This window comes from Humulus lupulus, chromosome 1, assembly GCF_963169125.1.
Source record: "Humulus lupulus chromosome 1, drHumLupu1.1, whole genome shotgun sequence".
Classification (NCBI taxonomy): domain Eukaryota; kingdom Viridiplantae; phylum Streptophyta; class Magnoliopsida; order Rosales; family Cannabaceae; genus Humulus; species Humulus lupulus.
In genome coordinates, this window is record NC_084793.1 from 308588744 (window position 1) to 308606822 (window position 18079).

At 42.4% G+C, this 18079-nt stretch overlaps 1 non-coding gene across 1 annotated transcript; it reads left to right on the forward strand.

Annotated features, from left to right (window-relative positions):
- The first annotated feature begins 8951 nt into the window (after positions 1–8951).
- LOC133813519 (small nucleolar RNA R71) lies at positions 8952–9058 on the forward strand. The gene has a single exon (XR_009884528.1). It is a non-coding gene; the product is annotated as a small nucleolar RNA R71 (small nucleolar RNA).
- Positions 9059–18079: the final 9021 nt, after the last annotated feature.

An 18079-nucleotide genomic window follows, 5' to 3' on the forward strand; every position in this document is an offset into this window, starting at 1 on the left:
TGAGTGTCCTAAAAACTCCAGAAATATTTTTAAGGACTTGCATTTATGTGCGAGTCCTAAGAAAGTGTCCCGTAAAGGGTATTTTGTAGTAGTGAGTCCTAAGATTAAATCAGTGCATTGGATTTTCACTAATTTGGTAATCTACGATACGATCTACTTACACATTCGGGGCATTGACCAAGTAGACAAGATCAGATGTATTTGGTTACATCGGATTAAGACCAATATTGATTATTAATAGATAAATAAGTATCATTATTATCAAATATAATTAATGTCACAACGTTGATCATATGTCAAGTCGATCTTAATTCTGAGTGATAATATGGTAATATATTATTTAAATCTTTTGATTTGTTCGTTATCAACTTACCCTACGCTTTAGCCTATACTTACATCATGGAGATTTAGTAGTGTAATTGAGTGGGAGTATTATTCATAGATATGGAATCTATAACTTCTGCATGAGAAGTGAAAAAATGTTTCCTTAATTACTTTGTTCAAAAGGTTAAATGATTGAGATCTCATTTCTGTGTTTCAGTTCATAGAAGTATCATTTATAAGGAACTTAGTGAGAGTTAAAAATAAAATACTGATGAGGGGTAAAATGGTAATTTTCACCCAACTCGTTAGTAAGTCATCGACAGAGGATTGACTGACTCTAATGGTGCAAGACTCGCTAATCAAGTCATTTTAATCAAACGTGTCATTAATTGAGGTGTTCTAGGGTTAAAAGATATTTTGGCCTCAAAAGATACATTTTATAAAGCATAAACCATTTACAGCAGGGATCCCCAAAACTACTTAGTGTTTACAAGCTGATTTACACAAATTCAAAAGTCAAAGACAACATTGGCCCTACTAAGGCAAAACAGGTGATTCTGGTCCTCCCGTCCCTGTAACTTCCTCAACCGTGGCGGTTGAGCAGCCTGACATGTACATTCACCCTGCGGAGCACTCCAATCAGGGCTGATCGATCTTGCCTTTGCCTTTACCTGCACCACACATCACCCATGAGCCAAGGCCCAGCAAGAAAACAACATACACAGCATAAACAATATTATCAAACAAATATTCCAATAAGCATGTTCAAATATTCAATCCATAGCATATAAGCATATTTCAAGGTACAAGTAACCTCATCTATACTTAGATTATTCAACAATCTCATTAATCACATTCATAGCCAGATATAATAATCAATTAACACAAATACTAGGGCCGACACCTTAGGTCGCACCCTCTGTTTAACCCACTGACTCCGGCCCGCTTAAACCGAGCTCAGTGCATAATAAGCTGTCCTCGGATACTAGTGTCCCAGCTGTGCCAATTGGACAAGTTAACCGTGGCACGTTTAGGCCATTGGTTTACAATTTACATGGCATAATACCATTCTTTCAATCATATATATCAGGGAGCCCTTAGTCCCGTTTAAATATTCAACTGGGTGTAGTTTTCTTACCTTTGGCTTCTAGATGAACTAGTTACGGGCGATACTCCTTGAGCGCGATCCGATCCCTGAGCCCTAGCTTAGCACCTAGTCACAACCATGATGAAGGATACCATTAACAATCTTAAATGAGTTTCTAAACCAAGTTCTAGTCCCCGGATCATTGAACTTCACCAAATATGGTAAAAGATTCAATCCCGAGTACCCTAGGTTAAATTCCCAAGCCTAAAATCTCAAAATCCCAAAATCCCTTAAGGGCCCCGGCATAGGCCATCCATGCCGCGGCATGGCCCCAACCAGAGCCCTCCTAAGGCACAAAAACAGGTAAGGGCCGCGGCCCTACATGGACCATGTCGCGGCCCGCCCTCCTTCCGCAGCACATCTCAGCTTTCAAGGGCCGCGGCTCACCAAGAACTATGCCGCGGCTCGACCCTTCGAACCCACCATTTTCAACCTTTAAACCTCACTTTAGGCCACCCCAAAGCTCCCAACTCAAAACCAATTAATAACAACATCATTAGAACGATTTAAACAACATAATTCAACTAAGAATCCAGCCTAACACTCACCAAAATCCCTTTCCCAATTTTTGAAATTTCAAACCCAAAAACTCAAAACCAGCCATGGAAACTCTAAAATTCAACCATCAAACTTTGAATTGAACCTTACCTCAGCTGTAGAATCGTTTCTCCAAGGATCCCCTGGCCTATCTTCAGAGTTTTAAGTCTCAACTCCATCTTGAATATCAAAATCACAACTATTACAAACTCAACCATTTTTCTTGAATTTCTAACCTCAGAAACGAAAATTAATGCTTACCTTGGCTCTAATTCAACCCTTGATTAGTTCCTTGAGCTAATCTTCTAGTTCAACCCTTCAATTCCCCCAAGTTTCAGTTAATTCCCCCTTGAAAATCAGGGTTTTTCCTTTGCTAAGAGAGAGAAGGAGAGAAAGGTCGGTTTAATTTCTGTGTATAGTATTTTCTAAGTCTTTCCAAGTATATCCTTAGGTGATTAAACTAATCCCAAAGCTCGGGGTACAGGAAATGTCCCTGAGGGCAAAATAGTAAAATTCCCCAGTATTCCGGCTTAAACATCCTAACCTCAAATATATCTCCAATTATTTATTTTCATCACCCGATAGTCTAAATCACTACCCGATACCTAAAATACCCCTGACTTGTCCAAAGTTAATTATAATGCCCCGTTGTGACTTTTCCCGCTATCTAGCCCTAGGATCGCCTCGAGTCGCCGGCTACAGAATTATCCACATAATAATGTGGTTCTCACATATATAACATATTTATTTCATATTATCACATAATATCATCAATTATCATATAATATCATTTAAGCACTATTAATCACATAATATCACATTCAAAACAAATTATTCATTCTAATCCCATTTATGCCCTCCCGGTACACTAATCAAGGCCCTTAAGCCTTATTAGCGAATTTGGGGTCGTTACAACTATCCCCTCCTAATGAGAATTTCGTCCTCGAAATTTACCTGAATAATTCGGGATACTATTCCTGCATTTCTGATTCGAGCTCCTAAGTCGCCTCCTCGACCTTACTATTCCTCCACAACACTTCGCTCCTCATAGGACAAATCTGTCTGGCTCTAAGTCCTCATACTTCAGCACATGTGTTGTATCAGACACATACTTTCGCAACATGGAGACATGGAACACATTATGAACTACTGACAGTGATGGTGGCAACGCCAATCTGTAAGCCACCTGCCCATCTGGCTCTCAATGCAGATATCATGGGTACGCGGGGTCCAGATACCGCACCCACGAATACAAACGGGTCCTTGTTGCGAAATTTATAGCTATGCAAGTGCACACAGTCGCAATTCGTAATAAAAATGGTAAAAACCGAATATCGTCCTCAAGGACTGATCTATCAATTACCAATCAATTAATCCCTTAATTCTATTTGATTAAGCAATTATCAGAGATTTTAAACTAAGAAAAATACTAACAAAGCGCAGTGAAGAATTAAACAAATTAACAAAGAAAACACAATTAGGACAATTATGATCCTCTATTTTTCCACCCTGTTATTTCCTAATGCAAGCATCTATATCTCCTTCTCTCTATTAAAAAATAAGTTGCAAAAACAATTCATAATCTGGTCAAGACTTATGAAATTCAATCTAAATGACAACTTCCTATATTTCTATGGTAAGTTGAATCATGTAGAGGGCATTAGCCACGCAACTCAGAAAATAAGCAAATAACCTAGATACTTTCGTTCTAAATTAAATTTGCATCCAAACAATCAAAGCATATCAAATTTCACTTTTCAGATTTTAATTTGATTCATAAAATAGCAATTAGAGGTGATCAATCAATAATCGCACAATTAACATAGACTGCAAGGAATTGAAAGAGATGAAGAAGAATATCAACTTTGCATTAAACCATAACAAGGGTTTCCAAAAGATTCACATAAAAGCCCTAAAAGAGAATTTAGCCTATGATCTTCATTCTAGCAATAAGATAATTCAATTACAAACATGAAAATTGACAGAAAAAGATGATGAAAACTCAGGGACGAATCCTCCAATATGGTGTTCTTACTCCAGCCGTCGTCGTCTCCTTAGCCCTCTTTCAGTCGCATATATGAATCCAAAAAAACCTACCAAAGTTCCCCTCTCGAAAAGACTGAATTGCCCATCAAAAATAACCAATTATGCCAGAAATCGCGACCCCAGCACTATAGCTAACATCGTAGCGCTGTAGCGCTAAACTCAGAAACAAAACAGGGAAAAAACTAGGCACCAGCGCTGTAGCGCTCTTTTGGTAGCGCTATAGCGCTAAAGTCAGGAACTATCTTCCTGAAAACAGCTTCCCAGCGCTGTAGCCCTGATGTTGTAGCGCTGATGTTGTAGCGCTGTAGCGCTTAAGTCAGTGCTGAAGCTCTTCAAGAATTCTTCCTAGCGCTACGGCGCTCCCAAGGTAGCGCTGTAGCGCTACTTACAGAAACACCCAAAAGTCACTAATCCGTCTCGATTTCATTCCATTTTCGCTCATTTTCAATATTTGCAACACTTAACATCAATTACCCTGAAACAAGAACAAACGAGCATAAATCCGAAATAAAACAATCCTAACTAAAGAAAAATAACCTAAAAACTAGAACCATAAACGAGCCTAAAACTCGTTTATCAAACTCCCCCAAACTAAATCTTTACTCGCCCTCGAGTAAATCCTAACTTAAACTAACAAAACGAAACAAACACAAAACGAACACATTAAACCATCATTACTATCTATACTACTTTGCCAAAACTCATGAACTCTCAATTGCAATAACAATAACCAGAATTTCAGCTCAATTGCCTTAAAGTCCGATTTGTAAAGTTCAATTAGGGAAATCACAAATATATCATGAAAATTACTGCAACAATTGGACTCTATCATATATGCTCAACTCCTTTCAGACAATTCCACAAACCAAATTTTCAATACGCTTTGCATCACTTGACCTTCTTCACTAATGTCAATAACATGTGTTTTGAAATCAAGAGGACTTTCACAGGTTATAGCTTGGCTTAGGCAGGGGTAGATAAAATTGTCATTTAAGCTCAGTCGTTACCATAAGCATAAAACCTTAAAACCAACCAAATTTTTTTTTTTTTACCACACCAAAAATCACCCTTTTATACAATTAGAGAGAGAGATGACAACACTTTTCATTATTTTCTTCTTTTCTTTTTCTAGACTTATCACTTTTTTTTTTTTTTTTTTTCAAATCACACTCCCCCAAACTTATTATTTTCTATATATAAATATGATCAAGGAGTGTGACAAAGTGATATTATTATTATTATTATTATTATTTTTTTTTTCAAAGACTTCTCTCTCTCTCTTTTTTCGTTTTTGTACAATCATACTGTATTCCCATCATACCAACTTCTTACTATTTTTTTTTCTTCTTCTTTCCCACAGATTATATGCTTATGATAACAAAAGGAAAGGAAAACAAAAATAAAGAAGTTAAGAAATTCAGGCTCAAAAAGTATGATCAAGAACAAAAAACAAAGTTTAAGGTTCAAAAAGGGTGACTAAGGATAATAATCAAGGTTGGCTTGAAAGGCACAATCGATCCAATAAAATTGCCTAAATCACTTTTCTAAACACATGTCATCAAGGATTTCGCCTCAAAGGCCAAACAATGCAAGTTCTATCAAATTCAAATTGTCATACCACCAACCCTAGTCCAACATATATAATAAACTCCAAAATGTTGCATTTTCAAAACATATTAAAAATTTCCCAAAAAACCTTTAAATTAAACGCTAAACCAATTGAACCAAGCACACAGTTGAATTCAATTTCCTTTTCATGAACAAAAACAAAGCAGCAACAGACACGAATGATGGTTTAACGATAACACTACAACTCAAAAACAAATAAAAACAGAAAAATAAAAACAGCATAAGCCCCCCCCAAACTAAAGATGCACATTGTCCCAAATGTGATAAAAAATAAAAACAGAGGAAGAGAACTTACCTGACCAGCCACATCAGTATGGCGGTGGTGGTGGATGGAACGAAGGGCCTTCGAAAGGCTGAGATTGCGGAGGTTCAGGTGCAGGAAAACCAGCAAAAGACGGTGGTGGAGGCGGAGGGTAAAACGGAGAGTACGGTGGATAAGGTGGAGGTGGAGAAAAATACGTGCGATCTGAATCATCTAGCGACCAGCGGTTCACCAAATTGTTTAGTTGAGCCACATGACTCACTTCATAATCATAACGCTGGCCTAAATATTGATTCACCATATGCTGCTGCTGAACCACATATTGATTCTGTTGGATTAGATAATCCAACTTCTCATTAACTTGCTGCAAGCTTGAATTGCTATCGCTACCCACTAAAGCTGGTTCATCGTCCTCCTCCACAGCAGCTTCCATACGGCGCTTTCCCTTTTTTCTTGCTTGTGGCACATATAAAGAAGGCTCGGGATAGTCATTCATCAGATTAATGGATAATGGTTGCTGCAGCGAATGATAGATATCAGTAACAAACTCTGGGACACCAGCCTTACAGCATAACATTGTGATGACTGATCCATGGGCCAAACCACCAGTAGTGTGCCCTTTTTCAATGAAATTGATGTTGGCCTTAATCCAAATACCCGGATTAACACTCATCCCCTGCATCAATGCGTACATTAATAAGGCTCGATCCTTAGTCATATCAGATACATGACTAACAGGCATGAATCGAGCACAAACAAGGAACGCCCAAAATCTCGCCTCCCTGTTAAGCTGGCATGATGCTATACTTTTAGGGAGGCTGCCAGATAAATTCCAAGGGGCGCCTTCAAAACACAGTTTATCAGCCACGGCCGCAAAATCTATAGAACCGCCCAAGAATTGGGCATATTCCTCCTCCTCTTGTTTGATATGCGGGACCTTGAACACCCTATTAATCGCTTCAGCAGTGAAGGGCACACGTTTCCCTCGAACAAAGACTGTGTCATTGTGTTTATCTCGTAGGTTGGCATAAAACTCATACACCAACGACACATTAGCCTGAGCCAGCCTTGTTACAAAATCGTCCCATTTCCTATTCATGAGGTTCACCCGAACCCGTTCAAAGATCGGATGAGCAAACGGTTCAGACTGAAATTCTACTTCTCTCTCGGAGATCAAAGGTTTCCTGACAAATTTCTCATACCGCTCCTGAGCCTGGAAATTGATAAATCGAGTCTCATCATACTCATGCTCAGAACTTTCTTCCCTGGATTGAGACGCAGAAGCTTGCCCCTTCCCCTTGTTTCTACCCGCTCTTTGCTTGGGTGCCATTATCTCTATGATCACCAAACCACAAGACAAAATTTTTACAGCACCTCCCCTCTTTATGGACCTTTTTCCTCTTTACAAACAGTAGCAATATTCAACCTTTCAAGCAAATCAACTAGAATCCCCAAACCCAAACCACAGAAAGGATTTACCCTCTTCAATCAAACAAGGCCAGCCAATCCCAAATATCACAGCAACACAAATCGTAAGAGAGTAGGAAAGAAAAACACTTACCAAACCTTGGCAATAAATTCCCTTACACTTGAATGTGAATACCCCCTTCAGAATTTCCTCTTTTTGCAAGAATTTGGATCAATGAAATTCTAGGGTTTCAAAATAGATTTGGGGCAAAATTGAAAGAGATTGGAATGGAAGGGAAGAAAAAAAAGAAAATAAGATGAAGAATGAAGGAAAAGTGAAAGGTGTGTGGGGAAATTTCTGGGAAAAAGGCTGTAATGGCAAGGCTATGGAGGGATGGAGAGGATAGGAAGAAAGAAATAAAGATGAAGAAAAAGAAAGAAGAAGAAATGAGGGAAAAAAAATCGCACCTTTCTGATTATTAAGTGGTTCACTGGGCCGAGCGCTATAGCGCTATAGGAGTAGCGCTATAGCGCTCATACGCGATTTGGGAGTGGGCCTCTGGAACCAGCGCTACAGCGCTGGTTTAACAGCGCTGTAGCGCTTGTTGAACCTCGAATCTCCTGTTCCTTTCTGAGAAGAGCGCTATAGCGCTGCAAGTGCAGCGCTGTAGCGCTATAGCTCCTGAAATCACCACTCTTTTTTTTTTATTTTTTTTATTTTTTTATTATTTATTTATTTATTTATTTATTTTTTTCACGATTTTCACGGTTCAAAAATACATAAAAAAAATAAAAATAAAAATAAAAACTAAATACAAAATCCCATCATTGTTCAAAACCAAATAAAATAAAATAAAATAAAATTCACAATTGAGAACTGCCTTCTCAAAGCGCTGTCTTTAACGTCATTTAGCCGGACGCTGGATCCCTCTTCAAAGAGGCTTCAGAAGAAGGACAGACTTTGCTTGATCGAAAGTACCACCCAAGTAAGGTTTCAATCTCTGGCCATTGACTTTAAATAAAGCACCTGAATTTCCCCGAACTTCTACAGAGCCATATGGAAAAGCTTGAACTACAGTGAAGGGCCTTGACCATCTTGACTTCAATTTGCCAGGAAACAGTCGAAGTCTTGAATTGAACAGAAGTACCTGCTGCCCTGGATTGTAGTTGTTGGAGAATGGGTTATTGAGTGGCCTCTGAAAATTTCCCACCGCTTGAACTTGGGCGTGATCCATTGGGGTGTTATTATTACAGATAGGGCACTGATCGAAAGAATGAGCACCACCACACATTTCACACCTCACTGCCATCTGAACCGCATTAGCAGACATACTACTCTGTTGCAACTGCTTGGTCAAAGAGGCTACTTGCGCTGTTAAAGCAGTAATCGCATCTAGCTCATGCACTCCAGCTACCTTTCTAACTCCTGATGATCTTTCCTCTGACCACTGATGGTTGTTTGTAGCCATGTCCTCCAGCAGCTCATAAGCACCAGCTGCACTCTTGCTCATAAAAGTACCACCTGCTGCAGCATCTATAATAGTTCTGGTTGTTGGACATAAACCATTGTAGAAATTCTGTACTAGCATCCACTGTTCAATGCCATGATGAGGACATCTTCTCAGGAGTTCCTTAAACCGTTCCCAAGCTTCATACAGTGACTCCCCGTCATTCTGGCAAAAGTTATTTATCTCTCCCCTCAGTTTAGCAGCCTTTGACGGAGGGAAAAATTTGGATAAAAATTTCTGAGCCAGATCTTGCCAAGTGACAATGGAGTTTGGCTGCAGAGAATTCAGCCAACTCTTAGCTCTGTCCCTTAGAGAAAATGGGAAGAGCCTAAGCTTGATTGCGTCATCACTCACCCCATTATATTTGAAGGTTCCACACAACTCCAGGAAGTTGGACAAATGGGTGTGAGGATCTTCAGAGGGCAACCCATTGAATTGCACAGAGGACTGCACCATTTGTAAAATAGCAGGCTTGATTTCGAAGTTGTTGGCCTCTACAGCTGGTGGGCGTATACTATTTTGTACTCCCGTCAGAGTGGGTAGCACATAATCTCTCAGACTCCTCTCAGCATTGGTCTGAGCCTGAACCCCTTGGACAACTCCTGGATTTATACCATTCCTGCCATCCCCATCATTCTGTGCCATCTTCACAGAATTCTGCGTCTCTCTCTTATTCTTTCTGATTTGATTGCAAGACTTTTCGATCTCGGGATTCAGAGGAACAAGTGTGGCTTTTCCTTTCCTGCCACGCATATACCAAAATTCACCTGAGATAGACAAATTAAGCAACTAAACAGATTAGAAACGAGAGAAATAAAAATCAAATTAGAATAAAAATTAATTAGACTGATATTGATAATTTTCAGTCCCCGGCAACGGCGCCAAAAACTTGTTGCGAAATTTATAGCTATGCAAGTGCACACAGTCGCAATTCGTAATAAAAATGGTAAAAACCGAATATCGTCCTCAAGGACTGATCTATCAATTACCAATCAATTAATCCCTTAATTCTATTTGATTAAGCAATTATCAGAGATTTTAAACTAAGAAAAATACTAACAAAGCGCAGTGAAGAATTAAACAAATTAACAAAGAAAACACAATTAGGACAATTATGATCCTCTATTTTTCCACCCTGTTATTTCCTAATGCAAGCATCTATATCTCCTTCTCTCTATTAAAAAATAAGTTGCAAAAACAATTCATAATCTGGTCAAGACTTATGAAATTCAATCTAAATGACAACTTCCTATATTTCTATGGTAAGTTGAATCATGTAGAGGGCATTAGCCACGCAACTCAGAAAATAAGCAAATAACCTAGATACTTTCGTTCTAAATTAAATTTGCATCCAAACAATCAAAGCATATCAAATTTCACTTTTCAGATTTTAATTTGATTCATAAAATAGCAATTAGAGGTGATCAATCAATAATCGCACAATTAACATAGACTGCAAGGAATTGAAAGAGATGAAGAAGAATATCAACTTTGCATTAAACCATAACAAGGGTTTCCAAAAGATTCACATAAAAGCCCTAAAAGAGAATTTAGCCTATGATCTTCATTCTAGCAATAAGATAATTCAATTACAAACATGAAAATTGACAGAAAAAGATGATGAAAACTCAGGGACGAATCCTCCAATATGGTGTTCTTACTCCAGCCGTCGTCGTCTCCTTAGCCCTCTTTCAGTCGCATATATGAATCCAAAAAAACCTACCAAAGTTCCCCTCTCGAAAAGACTGAATTGCCCATCAAAAATAACCAATTATGCCAGAAATCGCGACCCCAGCACTATAGCTAACATCGTAGCGCTGTAGCGCTAAACTCAGAAACAAAACAGGGAAAAAACTAGGCACCAGCGCTGTAGCGCTCTTTTGGTAGCGCTATAGCGCTAAAGTCAGGAACTATCTTCCTGAAAACAGCTTCCCAGCGCTGTAGCCCTGATGTTGTAGCGCTGATGTTGTAGCGCTGTAGCGCTTAAGTCAGTGCTGAAGCTCTTCAAGAATTCTTCCTAGCGCTACGGCGCTCCCAAGGTAGCGCTGTAGCGCTACTTACAGAAACACCCAAAAGTCACTAATCCGTCTCGATTTCATTCCATTTTCGCTCCTTTTCAATATTTGCAACACTTAACATCAATTACCCTGAAACAAGAACAAACGAGCATAAATCTGAAATAAAACAATCCTAACTAAAGAAAAATAACCTAAAAACTAGAACCATAAACGAGCCTAAAACTCGTTTATCAGTCCTCGCCCTCAGGCTCAAAAGTTACCATCTTCTTCCTGCAGTCAATGGTAGCTCCATACCTCACCAACCAGTCCATCCCCATAATCATATCAAAATCCTCTATACTCAGTTCAATTAGATCTACTGATAATTCCCTACCATCCACTACCACTAGCAGTGCCCTAATCCATCTCCTAGATACTACTAGTTCTCCTGTAGGAAAAATGGTCCCAAACCCTGAAGTACTATACACACTAGGTCTACACAATTTATCAATCACCTTATCAGAAACAAACGAATATGTAGAACCAGAGTCTATCAAAACAGTAAAAGGAGTGCCAGCACTAGAGAGCTGACCTGTCACTACCGAGGGACTAGCCTCGACCTCAGCCTGTGTCAAAGTGAATACTCGAGCTGGAGTCAAGCTATCCACTTTCCCTACTTCACATTTCTTCACTGTTGGGCAGTCTTTCCTGAGATGCCCCACTGTACCGCATACGAAGCAAGCCTTGGCCCGACACTCGCCCAGATGGCGTCTTCTACATCTCGGGCACTCTGGATAGATCCGCCATGCTTCACCACCACTCTGACGGCCACCTTGACCACCCCGACCCCTCCTATCAGGACCAGGAGTGGTTGAGGTGTCAGGAGTCTTCCTCTTTAAGTCACTGGGGCCTCCGCCCCTACCGGATCCAGAATATGGAGGCACCGCCCTGCGGCCCTCCCTTCTCGCTGCACTGTCTCTCCATATCTTGTTTTCTGCCTCCTCAGCGGTAAGAGCCTTCTCAACGGCCTGGGCATAAGTTGTTCCTATAGGTACCGTTGTAATTCTAACATCTCGGGCTATCATAACATTCTGCCCTCTAATGAATCTATCCTGCCTAGCTGCATCGGTAGGCACAAGGTCTGGTGTGAACTTTGCAAGTCTATCGAACTTTAAGGCATATTCAGTAACAGTCATGTTGCCCTGAACCAGACTCACAAATTCATTTACTTTCGCTGCTCTGACAGCAACATTGTAGTATTTCTGACTAAATAGATCTTTCAAACCTTCCCAACTCAATGTAGTCACATCCCTAGTCTGCGATGCCACTTCCCACCAGATACGAGCATCCTCTCTCAGCATATATGTGGCACAAGCCACTCTGTCGTGCCCCTCTACTCTCATAAAATCCAGAATTGTAATAATCATTGTCAGCCATTGCTCAGCCTTCAATGGTTCAAGTCCTCCTTCAAAAATTGGAGGTTGTTGCTTTCTGAACTGTTCATATAACGGCTCCCATCTGTTTCCAACATCTGCAGACAATACCACTGTAGGTGGTATACCAGGGGCAGCGCTTCCTGATGAAGCCTGCTGTCGCAATAAGCGAATCTGCTCATCTTGGCTCTGTAGTCGAGCCTGCATATCAGCCATCAACTATTGTCAGTTCTCAGGGGCTGGCGGAGGGTTTTGGCCCTGGTCATCATCTCTGGCCCTAGATCTAGTGCTGGCTAGTCGCGTAGATTTTCTTGGACGCATAGCTATCCAAGTCAATCTGCAATCAACGACTCGGCCATTAGACCATGATGATAGGGCATCAACTTCTCCTAGAATCCATCATTATACCATAATCAACCACAAGCATTCACAAGTTAAACACTCATCCACATGCATCAGCTGCTAATAAGCACGCTCCATAATCATCATACTAAGCTATAATATAAACATTCCCTAATAGGCAATAAACAATTTAACCATTAAAATATTCATTCACATGCAGTGCAGTGCTAATAAGCATACCTTAACATTTTCATGCAATAGTCAAGGGCCAGGCCCTATCAGTATCTCATGCTTCCTAATAATTCACTGAATAATAACATTCATATCTCATTTTAGGCATATAAGAAAATAAACACATATTCAGATTACCAAACCCTGAATCGAGCTTATCTCTAGCAGCGAATGTACATGTCCAGCCTGTCTTCAGGAACCTTTAAACCTAGGACGCTCTGATACCAAGTTGTAACGTCCTGGATAGCCAAGACCGCTACACTGTGTGATTATAAAGGTGCAAGACTCGCTAATCAAGTCATTTTAATTAAACGTGTCATTAATTGAGGTGTTCTAGGGTTAAAATATATTTTGGCCTCAAAAGATACATTTTATAAAGCATAAACCATTTGCAGCAGGGATCCCCAAAACTATTTAGTGTTTACAAGCTGATTTACACAAATTCAAAAGTCAAAGACAACATTGGCCCTACTAAGGCAAAACAAGTGATTCTGATCCTCCCATCCCTGCAACTTCCTTAATCGTGGCGGTTGAGTGACCTGACATGTACATTCACCCTGCCGAGCTCTCCAATAAGGGCTGATCGATCTTGCCTTTGCCTTTACCTGCACCACGCAGCAGCCGTGAGCCAAGGCCCAGCAAGAAAACAACATACACAGCATAAACAATATTATCAAACAAATATTCCAATAAGCATGTTCAAATATTCAATCCATAGCATATAAGCATACTTCAAGGTACAAGTAACCTCATCTATACTTAGATTATTCAACAATCTCATTAATCACATTCATAGCCAGATATAATAATCAATTAACACAAATACTAGGGCCGACACCTTAGGTCACACCCTCTGTTTAACCCACTGACTCCGGCTCGCTTAAACCGAGCTCAGTGCATAATAAGCTGTCCTCGGATACTAGTGTCCGAGCCGTGCCAATTGCACAAGTTAACCTTAGCCTGTTAATAACACTTAGAACACGTTTGTAACCAAAGGACTCGGGTAGCGGGTCAAATTTCTGGTTCACCGTAACTGTTCTGGTGTAGCCAGGGCGTCACATACAATTTCCTGAGATTCCTCACTCACGTCTTGGTTGGTCATCGTCTGCTGCCCGAGTCTTAATTTACCCTTCATGGAAATGTTGTAGCATTCCCTGGCAACGAGCTGATCACCTCGGACCGTGCATATCCCCGAGGAAGAGGGGAATTTTAGCGCGAGGTGGCGGATGGAGGTTATGGCTTCAAACGCTATCAATGTAGGTCGGCCCAAAATAACATTGTATGCGGCGGGACAATCGATGACCACAAATTCGAGGAGTATTGAGACAGTCTGGGGTCCCTCTCCCAAGGTGATCACCAGCTCGATTGTTCCTATTGCTGCCGACCCTTCTCCAGAAAATCCATATAGCATCGTGGAGGTGGCTTTCAACTCGGTGAAAAATAAACCCATCTTTTCCAGCGTAGACCGGAATAGCAGGTTCACCGAGCTCCCATTATTGACCAGTATCCTTCTAACTCTCCGGTTAGCGAGCTGGATGGCTTTGACCAGAGGGTCGTTATGGGGGAACTGGACATGACTGGCATCTTCCTCGGTGAATATGATTGGCTGCCTCTCCAATCGTTGCTATTTGGGTAGATTCTGCTCTCGGACGAACTCTACTCCGTTATGAGCTTTCAATTCGTTGACATATCTCTTCTGGGAACCTCTGCTCGTGCTGGCCAGATGGGGGCCTCCAGAGATCGTGGAGATCTCTCCTCCTATCATAGGAGGGGGGGTCTCTTGATTTATCGTAGACCCGGGCTGATTTATCGGAGCTTCTGGAGCGGGTTGACCGATGGGAACTCTATTCCGCGCATACTGAGCCAAAGGCCCGACTTTGATGAGAGTCTCGATCTCATCCTTTAGGTGCCTGCAATCGTCAGTGTTGTGGCCAATGTCGTTGTGGAATCGACAAAACTTGGAGGGGTCCTGCTTAGCCTTCTGATGCTTCAAAGGTTCCGGCTTCTTCCAGGGGGGGCAAGAAGAGTTTGCTAGGAAAATGTTCTCCCTAGTGTTCGTGAGCTTGGTGTAAGTCGCGAAGACTAGCGTAAACTTTTCTACGGGCTTGTTCTTCTTTGGGCCGTGCTGGCCGCCCTCGCTGCTCCCTTTTCTCTTTCCTCCACCCAATTGGTTATTCTGTGTAACGGTTTGGGTCGCTGTCATGACATCCGTTCCCACTCCAGCGGGATGATCAGAGGCTTGGCTAGTTCCCGCGGCCGATGCTTGCGCCTCCTCCAGGTTTATCCATCCCTGGGCCTTATTTAAGAATTCGATCACGGTGCTGACACCTTTTCTCTGTATCTCTTCCCAGAGTCTGCCTCCAACGAGGATCCCAGTCCTCAAGGCCATAAGTTTGGAACTATCATCTGCGTTCCTGGCTCGAGCCGCGACATTTTCGAATTTGCTCAGGTAAGCTTTCAAAGGCTCATCAGGCTGTTGCTTTACATTTTCCAGGGTGTCGGCTTTGACGCGGGCAGCCTGAGAAGCTCGGAATGCCCTCTTGAAGTCGGCAGAAAAGGTTTTCCACGAGCTGATGGACTGCTTTTTATTTTGTTTGAACCATTGCCTGGCCGGCCCAGTCAGGGTGGAAGGAAATATTAAACACCTCAGCTCGGGACCGATGTTGTGGGCCATCATTAGGGTGTTGAACATACCCAAATGATCAGACGGGTCCTTGTCTCCATCGAATTTGGACAAGTGAGGCATACGGAAACCAGGCAGATACGCCGTGGCTGCTATGCTGGGGGCGAAGAGCTCGAGTTCGTCCCCTGATTCGTACTCATCTTTTTCCTTTTCCAATAAGAGCTTCCTCATCATCCCCTCCATCTGAGCGAGACACTCCAGGGTTTGGTCCTTACTTCCTTGGTTGTTCTGGGGCTGTTCAACAGCTCCAATTCCATTGTACGCGTTAAGCGGGTTATTGTCCCTCCTATCTAGAGATAGGTTATGTGGGCCATTCCCACTGTCACGTACTTCTGACAGACCCTCCCCTTGGTGAGCACGACTATCATTTCAAGCTGGGTCTCCTCTCTGAGAGTTGAGGCGATCTCGAAGGTCGACCCTCTGGGTGGCCCGAGGGCTTTGAGCTGAACTCAAACGATGGCGCAGGTCTTCGCCGGACATGCCACTTCGATGACTCCTAGTCCAGTAACTTCCATTTGAGAAACTCGGAGCCTGCCGTTGAGGGTGAGGGTCCGAGATTTCCCCGCGCGCCCGGCTGCGATGGGAAGGTCCGGCGAAAGGAGGATTTCTCCTGCTACTCCCATGAGCGGGAATGTCTCGGACTGAACGGGGAGGAGATGGGTATCTTATTGGTGATGGGGGATGCCTAACTAGTGACGCGATCCTAGTCCCGTTAGGGCGGACTAAGCTAGGTCGCGGCCGCCCCGCTTTACCATTCCTCGCGTACTGCGCTCGGTGGTCTGACCGTGGTGCAGGACGGCTGGCCGGGGTGGGCTGTTGTCGTGAGCCCTCCCCGGATCTCCTTTGCGAGCTTCCTCGGGCCATCTTGGGTGCACTCGAGGGGGGAACTAAGCTAGGAGTTGAGGTCCAGACCGATCGGCTGAATCGCTGGTCGACCTTAGGAAGTTCCTCAAACACAGTTTCCTGGTGGTGTGCCATAGGAGTAGAGTTCGATGTCGAGGTTTTGGCCGACCGACTGGGCCTGGACCGGTTATCCCAGCGGGACTTATGAGTCCCACTATGCCTCTTTCCGACGTTAGCGTCGGTTGTAAGAGGGGGTAACCAGGCCAAGACCTCTTCGATATGCTTTTTTTCTTTCGATAGCTGACTTCTCAACTGTGCATTTTCCATTTCTACCGCCATGTAGAAATCCGGGTTCGGATTGGGCGGTCGGGAAGGCGAACTTCCAGTGTCGCCTTGGTCCATCGGCTGCTTTATTGGTCGCTACTGAACCTCGGGGTTTTGCTCATCGGACATGGCGGCATGGTGGGCCTCCTGCCCATCACGTTGATCCACTTCATTACCATGCCTCGAGCGAGTAACCACCATGGTTGGGTTTCTGCATTAGCACCAATCTAAATCCTCTCAATGAAAGCACCAAACTTTTGACGCAGTTCTTCGGCAACAAATAATTATACGAATAAACGGGATGGATTAGTGCTAGATGATGAACCATAATATGTAAATATTTATATTCCAAACTGGTGAAAATAGTATAGGGGGAAGGTTATAACTTCTTTCCTTTTAGGTGGTTCGAAGGTTAAAATCCCTCTAGTCTACCAGTCAATATTATTGATATATCTCTCTAGTATTCCTTACAGGGTGTTTCTTTACAAACTAGACGCCAACCCTTTGCAACGCCCAGGTTCTCCATATTTATAGGGAGAGGACACCTGGGTGTTGGTAAAGGGGGGCATCCCGTGACTTTCTTACCCATCATGTCACTTCTGTGAAACTTATGATTAATTCCTAAAACATGACAATGAAGTGTTGTCTAATCAATAGGTAAGGGGGATAATGGGCCGCATGGCCCAAACCAGTCGTGGGGTGCCTGAACACGCACGTTTATGTTGCGTGTCCAAGAATTCAGGAATGGAGTAGACACGTGATGTCTAATATGCGCACGTTTACATTGTGTGGTTGACTTCATGAATGTTCGGGGGTGTCAGCTCTATGTCGTACCTCGAGCTTGATGTAGTTCTAGCTCGTGGTGTCCACACCGCTGACCTGATGCCTTTGAGTATTCTTTCTAAACCTTTGACTACCTTGAGCTAAAGAGGTGGAGACTCGTAACAATAGCTCCAGGTAGGTGGCTTCCACGTGGCAGATAGAATTATGGCCTTTTTCAGCTCGCTAATAACCCGTGGATATTTAGGGCGTACAACATGCATGATTGTTGTTGAGGCATGTTGGTTGTTAAATGTGGACATTGATTGCATATTATATGCTTAGCGGAGCTTGCTTACTTGTGTATGACACTGATTAGTCAGGGACGACACTGGTTGCGTATTACTGACCTGAGAGTCAGAAACGGCATAAGCGTCCTGAACGCAAGGCCTATAAAAGATTAGATCTAATCGATATCAACATTGAATGACTCTAGGAGCATTAATGCTGGACTGACCCTAAGGTCGATGAAACTTATAAGCGCTTGGCTAGTCTAGGACTAGTTACTCAGAGCCAGGGTGTAACGACCCAAATTCGCTAGTAAGGC